At 42.1% G+C, this 12,680-nt stretch overlaps 1 protein-coding gene and 1 long non-coding RNA gene across 22 annotated transcripts in view; both read left to right on the top strand.

The window, feature by feature from the left end:
- LOC110972485 (zinc finger protein OZF-like) overlaps positions 1–12,680 on the top strand; it is a 657,596-nt gene that overhangs the window by 412,313 nt on the left and 232,603 nt on the right. The gene's annotated exons all lie outside the window — the stretch shown is intronic.
- LOC127532090 (uncharacterized) lies at positions 306–1,914 on the top strand. Its single transcript, XR_007939344.1, has 2 exons — positions 306–718; positions 814–1,914. It is a non-coding gene; the product is annotated as an uncharacterized LOC127532090 (long non-coding RNA).

Here is a 12,680-nt window from a genome sequence, read left to right on the forward strand (position 1 = left end):
TCCCCTTTTCGAACCATTCCGGATAAATCGTCTGTCATTTTACTGTGCCTGAACCTACACTTATTTTAAACAGTAATAATGATTGCATAAAATTCAAAGGCTGTGTTTACACCTCCTGAAAGTCCCAAACACCTGCTGTCTTTCAGATCAGTGAGTTTTGTAGGTGCACTGCAGTTCCACTACAGTCAACATTGATGTCCCAGCTGGACAGGTACACTGCAAAGCTCCTGCAGCTGTTTGATGCAACGGGAGGAGCAGAGGGTCAGAACATCAAGAACATGCTGATGGAACTGATACAGGTAAGGCAAGAGGGGTTTATTAAGCCCCAAAACATACAACCACACTGAAATCTCAAAACTACTCAGACATGATGGGGTTTATTTTCCACATGACGGTAAGTTTAGTTTCTGTTTTGTTGGTTTATTTTTGTTTATTTATTGTATGTTGTATGTTCCTTGTTTCCCATCCTCCTTGTCTCCCATTCCTCCTGCTTCCCCTCCCTCTACCCCTCTATCTCTATCTTTCTACCTCTCTACCTCTTCTGTCCCTCTCAACCTGCCTGGCCAGCAGGCAGGTGGGTCCCCCCACATAAAGAGCTGGGTTCTACTTGAGGTTTTTTTTCCCTGTTAAAGGGTGTTTTCCTTGCCACTGTCGCCTTAGGGCTGCTCTGGGGGTTCAGGCATATGGGTTCTGTAAAGCGTCTTGAGACAATTTGACGGTAATTGGTGCTATATAATTAAAATTGAATTGAATTTATTATTTCAACAAATGAGACATTTCATCCTAACTGTGTTCTCTTTGTATGTCACACAGGGAACAACAGAGACAAATATACATGAGGAACTGAAAACTCAAAGGTTGAGAATCTACACTTGCCAGGAGCAAGATGCTGCTGGTATTCTCATCGAGGATGTCCCAGTGCTTCCTGGTCTTGAAACTCCAGCAAGATGCCTACTCCTTGGATTAACATATGCCCTAAATCTGGAATATACACCCAAACTCTCAGACATTTGAGGTCTTCTAAAGACTTTGTTTTACTCGACTTGATGCGGCCAAAACCAACAGCAAGCTTCTTGCCTAAGCTGGTCCACCATGAACAGTTTTAGCTCCTGTTCAACAACGTCATACCTGGGTTTCAAAGACAGCTGTGGAGCTTAATGGAGAGCACCCATCAACAAGTCAATTGTTCTTTTGTTAATTGTCCCTGTAGGCATGTGCAGGTGGAGTTTATAACAAATCTTTTCACTGTGAAGATTTTATCAGCTGAAGGTCAGAATTTGTATTCTGTAAATTGTTGAGGTGTTCTAATATGAATCTTAAAATCAAAAACAGTTTTATTATTATCATACCCTTGGACGTATGTGCATATGCTAAAAACACTGTTCAGCACTTGAAGATCAGGTCACAGTTTACTTTAATCTATTTTAGTTTTTAAAATGGAAATTGTATTTAAACAGTTAAGAACTGTGAAGTTGAAGAAAATGCTTTTGATTAATAAATGTTGGACACAAATGTTTCTTTCTTCAATCTACCAGATTTTATTATTTTTTTCATACTAATTTAATAAAGTAATTTAGACTTTCAAAACATGCAAATATATTTTTTAAATCAATAAGATTGAATGTATTACATCATCTTACTTTAATTTATTAAGTATGATGTAATTAATAACTGACTGTTTTTTTAAAGTTATTAAACTCAATTTTTTTGCTTTTTCTTCAAGGCTATACTCAAAACTTTTAACCTGGTGAAATTCCCATTTTTGAGTTTTCCTAAATCAAAAAAGAGAGAAGTTCACTAAACTACTGAAAAGTGCTTGGAAAATGTTGCCTCATTTTTTTTTGAATATGATCTAAGCAACAGTTTTTGCAGTGTATGTTTTTATGAAAGCCTAGAATAAACAGTATTTTTGTAGTATGGTTTTATGTTTTCTTTCTTCGAGCAAGCGTGTCAGACAGAGCCCTATGGGAGGCCCCTTGAGAAATAAATCATACTTGCTTTTACATTCACTATCAAGCTCTCACACATACCTTTGTATAGTCTCTTACATTCACTATCTAACCCTCTTACATTTATTATCAAACTCTTGTACTTACTATCATACTCTCGTACTCTCACACATACATTAGTATACTCTCTGATATTTACTATCAAACTCTCTCACATTTGCTATCAAACTCTCTCACATTTGCTATCAAACTCACATTTGCTATGAAACTCTCACATTTACGATCAAACTCTCTCACATTTACGATCAAACTCTGTCACATACACCAGTATACTCTTTTATATTTACTAATCAGACAGAATAATAGTATGTGAATGAGAATAATGGTGTGTGAATGAATGAGAGTAGTAGTATGTAAATCAATGAGAATAGTAGTATGTGAATGAGAATAGTAGTATGTGTGAGAGAGTTTACTTGAAAAGGAAGTGAGTTTGCTTGAAACGGAAGTACTGCTAAATTCTGTGTTTCTGATTGGTTATCATCTTTGATACCTAGCAGAGGCGCAAGTTTACGTACACGAAAATGATAGAAATGACAGTATGGTGGACGGAGAACAGCTCAATGAAGCCATCGGCCTTCTCAATAACATTTTAATTTCTTCAACTGTCACAGCAGTGTCTAATGTAATACAACAACGGCAACAGCCATCCACAGTCGCTTCCAATGCGGCCGTTGAGAAAGAAATGCGGCGGCTTTTCAGAACCGAGAGCCAACGAGGCGCCTCTACTTCGGTTGGAACTAATGCTAGCGTCAGCGTGAATCAAGTCATGCGACCTCGATATCAGACCCAGCAGTATTTTGGAGGATGGGCATCGAAGTCTAAAAAGAGGTGAGTTAGCACAGGGTTTCCCCCCAAAAAGTTTTTAAGCCAGGTGGCAAGCAAAGAATTTGGTGAGGGCACACACACGGGTATTTTTTTATGGGGGACCAGCAGCTAACTGCGTTTTTATGGAGGCGCTAACGTACATTAAACTCGGAGAGCGCAGACCTCCGCCAAGCCATCTGTCTGTCTGTCTGTCTGTCCGTCCGTCTGTCTGTCTGTTAACAGCATACCGTATTTTCACGACCAAAAGGCGCACTGTACCAAAAGGCGCAGTCTCAGTTATGTGTGCCATTACTGTATTTAACACACACAAAAGGCGCACCTGATTATATGGCGAGGGTTTTATATACAATCCCACACTTCCCCCTTTAACGTTCTCATGGTGTCCTCTACTACGTCGGCCTTACAACAACAACACACACACAAGCATACAAGTGTGCGTATTTAAAAATAGAGCGGGAGCAAAACGGAGTTTGGTATTCACATTTTTTTTTACCGGTAATCGTCATCAATCAAACCCATGGAAGTCCTCATCCTCTGTTTCTGAATTGAACAGCTGCGCTAAACCTCCATCAAACATGCCAGGTTCACTTTCTTCACTGTCAGAGTCACTTTTCGTGCCGTGCGGCGCCTCGGAAATGATGCCGGCTTTTGCGAAAGCTCGAACAACAGTGCCAGCAGACACGTTAGCCCAAGCATTTACAATCCATTGGCAAACTGTGGCGTAACTCGCCCGGCGCTGCCTTCCACTCTTAGTGAAACTGTGGTCTCCATCGGTCATCCATCGCTCCCACGCCGCTCGCAGCCTTACTTTGAACGGCCGGTTCACACCGATGTCCAGCGGTTGGAGTTCCTTTGTCAGGCCTCCCGGAATGACAGCAAGCTCAGAGTTCATTTGCTTCACTTGTTTTTTCACATCGGCTGTGAGATGGGCACGCATAGAGTCACAGATCAACAGCGATGGTGATGCGTGGAAAAAACCACCTGGTTTATGTCCGTCTTACAACAACAACAACACACACAGGACGCACTGCACCATAGGGCGCGCCGCACAATTTGAAGAAAATCTAAGACTTTTATGTGCGCCTTATGGTCGTGAAAATACGGTAACTCAAAAAGTCATGGACGGATTGTATTGAGTTTCAACAGTTTGGGCAGAAAGCATAACATGCATGTACAGTGTAACAGCACAGTGTTTTGCACGTGGCGCCGCCGCACGCACGTACAGTTGCGCGCGTGTGTGACGGTACCGTACGCGTCGCCGCCGCTTCGTTTCGTCGGTCCCGACTCGCCCGGGCAGCCCGAACCTGTCGCGGGGGATTCGGCCGTCGCCCGGGATCGTTGCAGCGACCTCTGTACAATTGTCCTTCAATCTTCAAAAAATTCCTGGATCCAGACGGTGACTCGGATCACCTCCAAAATCTAATCGATTCGTACTCTTGCTCTTCCGGACATCCTGTAAATATTTGGTGAAAATCCGTCCATGACTTTTTGAGTTATGCTGTTAACAGACACACACACACAGACGGACAGACAAACAAACTCCGGTGATTACATAACCTCCTGGCGGAGGTTATTAGTGCTAAAAGCAACAAAATGTGTGAAGCAGAAAAGGTGTTTAGAGTTTTGCAGGCTTGAGAAAAGGTTTTGCTCTCTCTATTTCAGTTTAAGTGTGTGCAATGCATGTCATTTTATTGTTTTAGCAACTGAAAAAAAATATATTCACATACATAAAGTTACTACCATACATCAGAGTAAAAAGAAAATGCGTACAGCTTACTGTAATATAAAACTGTAATATAAACACATACACAAAACAAAGGAAAATTATATGTAGCCTGCAGCACTGCAAATAAAGTTGGTGAATTACAACTAACATAAGAACTACTATGCTCATGATAAATTTTGAAAGTTGAACAGACTGTTCTGCATGTGAAGATGAATACAATGATATGATGCTGATATGTTTTGGAGAGAGCAACCATTAGACCAGGGGTGTCAAGATCCGTTCCTGGAGGGCGACTATCCTGCATGTTTTAGATGTTTCCCTCTTCCAACACAGCTGATTCAAATGATCAGGCTCGTTATCAGGCTTCTGCTGAGCTTGTATGGAGCAATAGGAGTGCCAAATCAAAATATAAATAAATAAATAAATGTGGAAATATAAAGAGAAATAAATAATTAAATAAATAAATGTGGAAATATAAAGAGAAATAAATAATTAAATAAATAAATAAATGTGGAAATATAAAGAGAAATAAATAAATAAATAAATGTGGAAATATAAAGAGAAATAAATAAATAAATAAAAAGGAAAATTTTGTCTTTGCTTTTACCTTTCTGTTTTTTCCTTTTATTTATTTATTTATTTATTTCTCTTTATATTTCCACATTTTTTATTTAATTATTTATTTCTCTTTATATTTCCACATTTATTTATTTAATTATTTTTTATTTATTTCCCTTTATATTTCCTCAGTCCACCAAGAAAAGGAAAAATGCAAATCAGTTTGCTCTGGGCGGGATTCTGAACACAGGAGTCCTGCCTGACACCAGCTCCCAGCACGGCTGAAGTGAAGCCATGTCACCGTTGAGCTTCGGCTTATTCTGCCACTGATAAGAAAATAAACATTAATTTACCGAATTAGCAGCGTCCTTTCAGTGTCTGATGGCAGAATCAGCCGAAGTTCCACGGTGACACGGCTTCACTTCAGCCGTGATCGGAGCTGGCGTCAGGACAGAAACCTGTGTGCGGGTACGACTCCCCCCCTGAAAAGGAAGCCCCGCCCAGAGCAAACTGATTTGCATTTTTCTATTTCATGGTGTCAGGCCATTATGAAATAACCACCAAGAAATAAAATGCAAATCAGTTTGCTTTCACTTGGTGGACTGAGCTGTCAATCAAATGGCTCTAGGCGGGGCTTCCTCGTCGTTCCTGATCACAGGCCGCTCGGAGGGGCGTGTCGTGTCTACTCTTCATATGCCTGTGATCAGGAACGACGAGGAAGCCCCGCCTAGAGCCATTTGATTGACAGCTCAGTCCACCAAGTGAAAGCAAACTGATTTGCATTTTATTTCTTGGTGGTTATTTCATAATGGCCTGACACCATGAAATAGAAAAATGCAAATCAGTTTCGTCTGGGCGGGGCTTCCTTTTCAGGGGGGGAGTCGTACCCGCACACAGGCTTCTGTCCTGACGCCAGCTCCGACCACGGCTGAAGTGAAGCCGTGTCACCGTGGAGCTTCGGCTGATTCTGCCATCAGACACTGAAAGGACGCTGCTAATTCGGTAAATTAATGTTTATTTTCTTATCAGTGGCAGAATCAGCCGAAGCTCAATGGTGACATGGCTTCACTTCAGCCGTGCTGGGAGCTGGGGTCAGGCAGGACTCCTGTGTTCAGAATCCCCGCCCAGAGCAAACTGATTTGCATTTTTCCTTTTCTTGGTGGACCTGAGGAAATACAAAGGGAAATAAATAAATAAATAAATAAATGTGGAAATATAAAGAGAAATAAATAATTAAATAAATAAATGTGGAAATATAAAGAGACATTGACATTGGAAACCAGCATCAGACACCCATCACGAGTGCCTTTCACCACAGACACAACATACCAGACGACCTAGCAAGACCATCGGGCTCTCCGTGGATTGTCGTTGGGTCTCGAAGACGGCGCAGATGGAGAAGGGAGAGGAAGCAGAAGCGGGGCCGTAGGTCCAGTGTTATGCTAAGGCTAAGAAAACGACCACACAAGCCACCTCTGCCGAGCCTGTATCTCGCCAATGCTAGATCCCTGGTGCATAAAACGGACGACTTGGAACTACAGCTTGCCGGGAATCGCTATGTTCGGGATTGCTGTATTCTGATTATAACCGAAACCTGGCTCCACCCGGACATACCCGATGCTAGCATGCAGCTAGCGGGCCGCACTCTGCTACGCGGGGACAGGACTAAGGACTCTGGTAAGAGCAGAGGAGGGGGGCTCTGTATGTATGTGCATAATAACTGGTGCAACAACGGGACTGTGATAGACAAGCACTGTTCCCCCGACCTCGAGTACATGTCTGTAAGATGCCGGCCCTTTTTTCTACCGAGAGAGCTAACAGTAGTGATCGTCACAGCTGTGTATATCCCACCACACGCCAACGTAAACACGGCGCTCTCCATTCTGCTGAACACCATCAACGTACACCAGCGGGACCATCCAAATGGCGTCCACATAATTGCAGGAGACTTTAATAAGGCCAACCTGAAGACTGTACTCCCGACGTTTTACCAACATGTCAAATGTTCCACTAGAGGGGAAAACACCTTGGATCACGTCTATTCCAACATTAGGCACGCATACAGAGCCATACCCCTCCCCCACCTCGGCCAGTCAGACCATCTTTCCCTTTTGCTCTCCCCAGCCTACACCTCCCTTAGACATAGTGCCAGGCCCACCATAAAAACTGTCACAACCTGGCCGGATGACGCGCTTTCCCAACTGCAGGACTGCTTCACTGAGACAGACTGGGACCTATTTGAACAGCAGGAGCTTGGAACTTTCACAGAAACAGTACTAGACTACATCAAGTTCTGTATTGGGAATGTGACTGTGGAAAAAACCATCCGGGTCTTCCCAAATCGGAAACCCTGGTTAACCAGCCAGGTCCATACACTCCTCAGAGCCCGTGACGCTGCCTTCAGATCAGGTGACAGAGCCCTTTATAGGACTGCTCGAGCGGATCTGAAAAAAGGAATTAAAAAAGCAAAGGCGGACCATAAGAAGTGCATAGAGTCTCACCTGTCCAGCAACAACACACGTGCGGTGTGGCAGGGCATTTACGACATCATAAGCTCCAGGGGCGGCACTACAACAACAGAAGACCTGAGTGCATCACTGGCTGAGGAGCTAAACAGCTTTTTTGCTCGCTTTGAACCATCACAACAGCAACACTCAGCAGCCCCTGTACTACCCCCACCCCCACCCAGTTCCTGCACCACTATTCTCACTGTCAGCGAGCATGAAGTCAGACGGGTGCTCCTGGCAGTGAACCCCAAGAAGGCTGCTGGCCCTGATGGTGTTCCTGGTAAAGTGCTAAAGGCGTGTGCCCTCCAGCTCACCCACATCTTCACCAGAATCTTCAACCTCTCCCTGTCACAGGCAATCATTCCGCCCTGTTTGAAAACCGCCACAATCATCCCAGTACCTAAGAAGTCTCACACCATGAGCCCAAACGATTATCGTCCTGTGGCCCTCACTCCGATAATCATGAAGTGCTTCGAGAGACTGGTCCTCCAGCACATCAAGGACCATCTCCCCCCAGACTTCGACACCTACCAGTTTGCATATCGTGCAAACAGATCCACTGAGGACGCCATCGCTGTAGCTCTACACTCTGCGCTGTCACATCTGGAGCAGCAGCAGAGCTATGTCCGAATGCTCTTCGTGGATTTCAGCTCTGCCTTCAATACAATCATTCCGGACATTCTCATCACCAAACTGGACACTCTCGGCCTCCCCCCTCTTCACATGTGCCTGGATAAAGGACTTCCTCACCAACCGGCCCCAGGCTGTGAGACTCGGCCCCCACCTGTCCTCCACACGGACACTGAGCACCGGCTCCCCACAAGGCTGTGTGCTGAGCCCCCTCCTGTACTGCCTCTACACCCATGACTGTCGTCCGGCCCACAACAGCAACCTCATCGTGAAGTTTGCTGACGACACAACAGTTGTCGGACTCATCACAGGAGAAGATGAGGCAGCCTACAGAGGGGAGGTCCTGAAGTTGGCAGCTTGGTGTTCAGAAAACAACCTGGCTCTGAACACCAAGAAAACAAAGGAGATCATTGTCAACTTTAGGAAGCTCAGCACCGACCTAGCCCCCCTCTACATCAACGGTGAGTGTGTGGAGAGGGTCCACAGCTTCCGGTTCCTGGGCGTCCTCATCTCCTCTGACATCTCCTGGACGGACAACACTACGGCGATCATTAAGAAGGCACAGCAGCGGCTACACCTCCTGAGGGTTCTCAAGAAACACAACTTGGACCCCACCCTGCTGACGACCTTCTATCGCTCGTCCATTGAGAGCCTGCTGACTTATTGCATCACAGTGTGGTACGGCAGCTGCACCATGGCAGACAGGAAGGGGCTTCAGAGGGTTGTTAAGACAGCACAGAAAATCATCGGCTGCCCCCTCCCCTCCCTGATGGACATTTACACCTCCCGCTGCCTTAAAAGGGCAGGAAACATCATCAAGGACAACTTCCACCCTGGTTCCGACCTGTTTGTCCTGTTGCCCTCAGGAAGGCGCTACAGGTGCATCAGAACCAAAACAAACAGACTCAAAAACAGTTTCTTTCCAAAAGCCATCACCACTCTGAATTCAAACATGCACTGACATTCCAAACCCCCCCCCCAGACTACCTCAAAACCGTCTACTGTGCAATACGGACTATTCTAATGTGCAATATCACACTGACCATGCACTTTTATTCTTTTTAACTGTTTTAACTTATCCTTTTTTGTGATTTTTATTACATGTATCTTGCACTGATGGAGATGCTCTAAATCTCATTGTACTTGTGTATAGTGACAATAAATGGCATTCTATTCTATTCTATTCTATTAGAAATAAATAAATAAATAAATAAATAAAAGGAAAAAACAGAAAAGGTAAAAGCAAAGACAAAATTTTCCTTTTTATTTATTTATTTATTTCTCTTTATATTTCCACATTTATTTATTTATTTATTTATTTCTCTTTATATTTCCACATTTATTTATTTATTTATTTCTCTTTATATTTCCACATTTATTTATTTAATTATTTATTTCTCTTTATATTTCCACATTTATTTATTTATTTATTTATTTATATTTTGATTTGGCACTCCTATCGCTCCATAAGCTTGATGATCAGCTAACAAAATTCATGTAACAGTGCCTCAAAAAAGCAGGTTTCAAGCAGCATACACACGTGGACAAAATTGTTGGTACCCCTCAGGTAAAGAAGGAAAAACCCACAATTCTCACTGAAATCACTTGAAACTCACAAAAGTAACAATAAATAAAAATTTATTGAAAATTAAATAATCAAAAACAGCCATTACTTTTGAATTGTTGATTAACATAATTATTAAAAAAAAACAAACTAATGAAACAGGCCTGGACAAAAATGATGGTACCTCTATAAAAGATTGAAAACTATTTGACCAGAGTGACATGATTAACTCAGGTGTGTCATTTAATTGACATCACAGGTGTTTCCAAACTCATAATCAGTCAGTCTGCCTATTTAAAGGGAGACAAGTAGTCACCCTGCTGTTTGGTGAAAAGGTGTGTACCACACTGAACATGGACAACAGAAAGCGAAGGAGAGAATTGTCCCAGGACATCCGAAAAAAAATTATAGACAAACATCTTAAAGGTAAAGGCTATAAGACCATCTCTAAACAGCTTGAAGTTCCTGTGACAACAGTGGCTCGTATTATTCAGAAGTTCAAGACCCACGGGACAGTAGCCAACCTCCCTGGACGTGGCCGCAAGAGGAAAATTGATGACAAATTGAAGAGACGGATGGTTCGAATTGTATCCAAAGAGCCCAGAGCAACCTCCAAAGAAATTAAAGGTGAACTCCAAGGCCAAGGTACATCAGTGTCAGATCGCACCATTCGTCGTCGTTTGAGCCAAAGTGGACTTCATGGGAGACGACCAAGGAGGACACCACTGCTGAAAAAAACTCATAAAAAAGCGAGACTGGAATTTGCAAAAATGCATGTTGACAAGCCACAAAGCTTCTGGGAGAATGTCCTTTGGACAGATGAGACCAAACTGGAGCTTTTTGGTAAGGCACATCAACTCTATGTTCATAGACTCAAAAAGCAAGCATACGAAGAAAAGAACACTGTCCCTACGGTGAAACATGGAGGAGGCTCAGTAATGTTTTGGGGCTGCTTTGCTGCATCTGGCACAGGGTGTCTTGAAAGTGTGCAAGGTACGATGAAATCTGAAGACTATCAAGGCATTCTGGAGAGAAATGTGCTGCCTAGTGTCAGAAAGCTTGGTCTCAGTCGCAGGTCATGGGTCTTCCAACAGGACAACGATCCAAAACACACAGCCAAAAACACCCAAGAATGGCTGAGAGAAAAGCGTTGGACTATTCTAAAGTGGCCTTCTATGAGCCCAGATCTGAATCCCATTGAACATATGTGGAAGGAGCTGAAACATGCCATTTGGAGAAGACACCCATCAAACCTGAGACAACTGGAGCTGTTTGCTCATGAGGAGTGGGCCAAAATACCTGTTGACAGCTGCAGAACGCTCATTGACAAATACAGAAATCGTTTAATTGCAGTGATTGCCTCAAAAGGTTGTGCAACGAAATATTAAGTTATGGGTACCATCATTTTTGTCCAGCCCTATTTCATTAGTTTGTTTTTTTAAATAATTATGTTAATCAGCAATTCAAAAGTGATGGCTGATTTTGATTATTTAATTTTCAATAAATTTTTATTTATTGTTACTTTTGTGAGTTTCAAGTGATTTCAGTGAGAATTGTGGGTTTTTCCTTCTTTAACTGAGGGGTACCAACAATTTTGTCCACGTGTGTATATAGTGAACAACTCAATACTGTGTGATAAAATAGATTTGCACACATTTCAACTATATTTTCACAATTTTTTCAAATTACACATATTTAAACAACACATTTAATGTATTTTTTTCGAGTTCTGTGAAATGAAATGCTAACTTGTGCATTTAGGACTGAACTGGATTTGAAATTGTGTTGGCAAAATCTGAACAGACTTATTTTGAATTTACAGACATTAAACATACAGCTCTGGAAAAAATTAGGAGACCACTGCAAAATTATCAGTTCTTCTGATTTTGGTATTTATAGGTATATGTTTAAGTAACATGAACATTTTTGTTTAATTCTACAAACTGCTGACAACATAACTCCAAAAGTCCACATAGAAATATTGTCATTTAGAGATTTTATTTGCAGAAAATGAAAAATGGTTATTTCTGAAAAAATTGCAGTGATGTCTTAATTTTTTCCAGAGGTGTATTTCACTGTTTGCCATATTATTCTGATGGCATCATGGATTGTGTGGCTTTTATTCTGCATTAGTAAAGCAAGTCATCTCTTTCATCTTGCTAGTGTAATAACAAATATTAATTAAATTTGAAACTGCCTTTGTCTGTCATTTTTATAGATTTAGGGAGGGCCTGAAGACCCTTGGTGTTCTAGATGCAATGAGGATTCAGCCAGACAGTTTCAGACCTTTAATGTGTCATGAACCATCTCCACTCACTGCTGACGCAATGGATCAGCTTTTCCACATCCGCCTGTCTGCTGTGGGAAGCAACAAGAGAATGGCAGAGGAACGTATTGTGGCATTTTGGAGGGATTACCTGCAGGATGTAGAAGGTAAATACTCCTGCTAGATGTTCTTTACTTCTCTGTATTCTTGTTTTTTTTGTTTTGTTTTGTATTTTACTTTTTTTTTTTCTTTTACAGCCTGTTTCTGTGGAATTGACTGTCCTTACATGATATACCTTTTTGAATTTTTAGATATCTTTGTAGTTCTGTTAATGTTTCTTTTCTCACTCCTCCGTTTACTTACTTCCATCTATAATTTTCCTTTCTCTCTTAGTATGATCTATTTCTTTTGCTTTTTGCATTGCACTTTTAACTTAATGGTGTAATGTGGAACATACTTATTCTTCTTTTTGATGTTTGCTTGCTTTTTTTGTGTTAGAGCAAGTGGGTCCCTCAGCACTAGGTAAAATCCTAGCTTTTGCGATGGGTGCAAGTGTCATCCCTCCAGTTGGATTCTCCCCACTGCCATCAGTTGA

Source organism: Acanthochromis polyacanthus, chromosome 22, assembly GCF_021347895.1.
Source record: "Acanthochromis polyacanthus isolate Apoly-LR-REF ecotype Palm Island chromosome 22, KAUST_Apoly_ChrSc, whole genome shotgun sequence".
Classification (NCBI taxonomy): domain Eukaryota; kingdom Metazoa; phylum Chordata; class Actinopteri; family Pomacentridae; genus Acanthochromis; species Acanthochromis polyacanthus.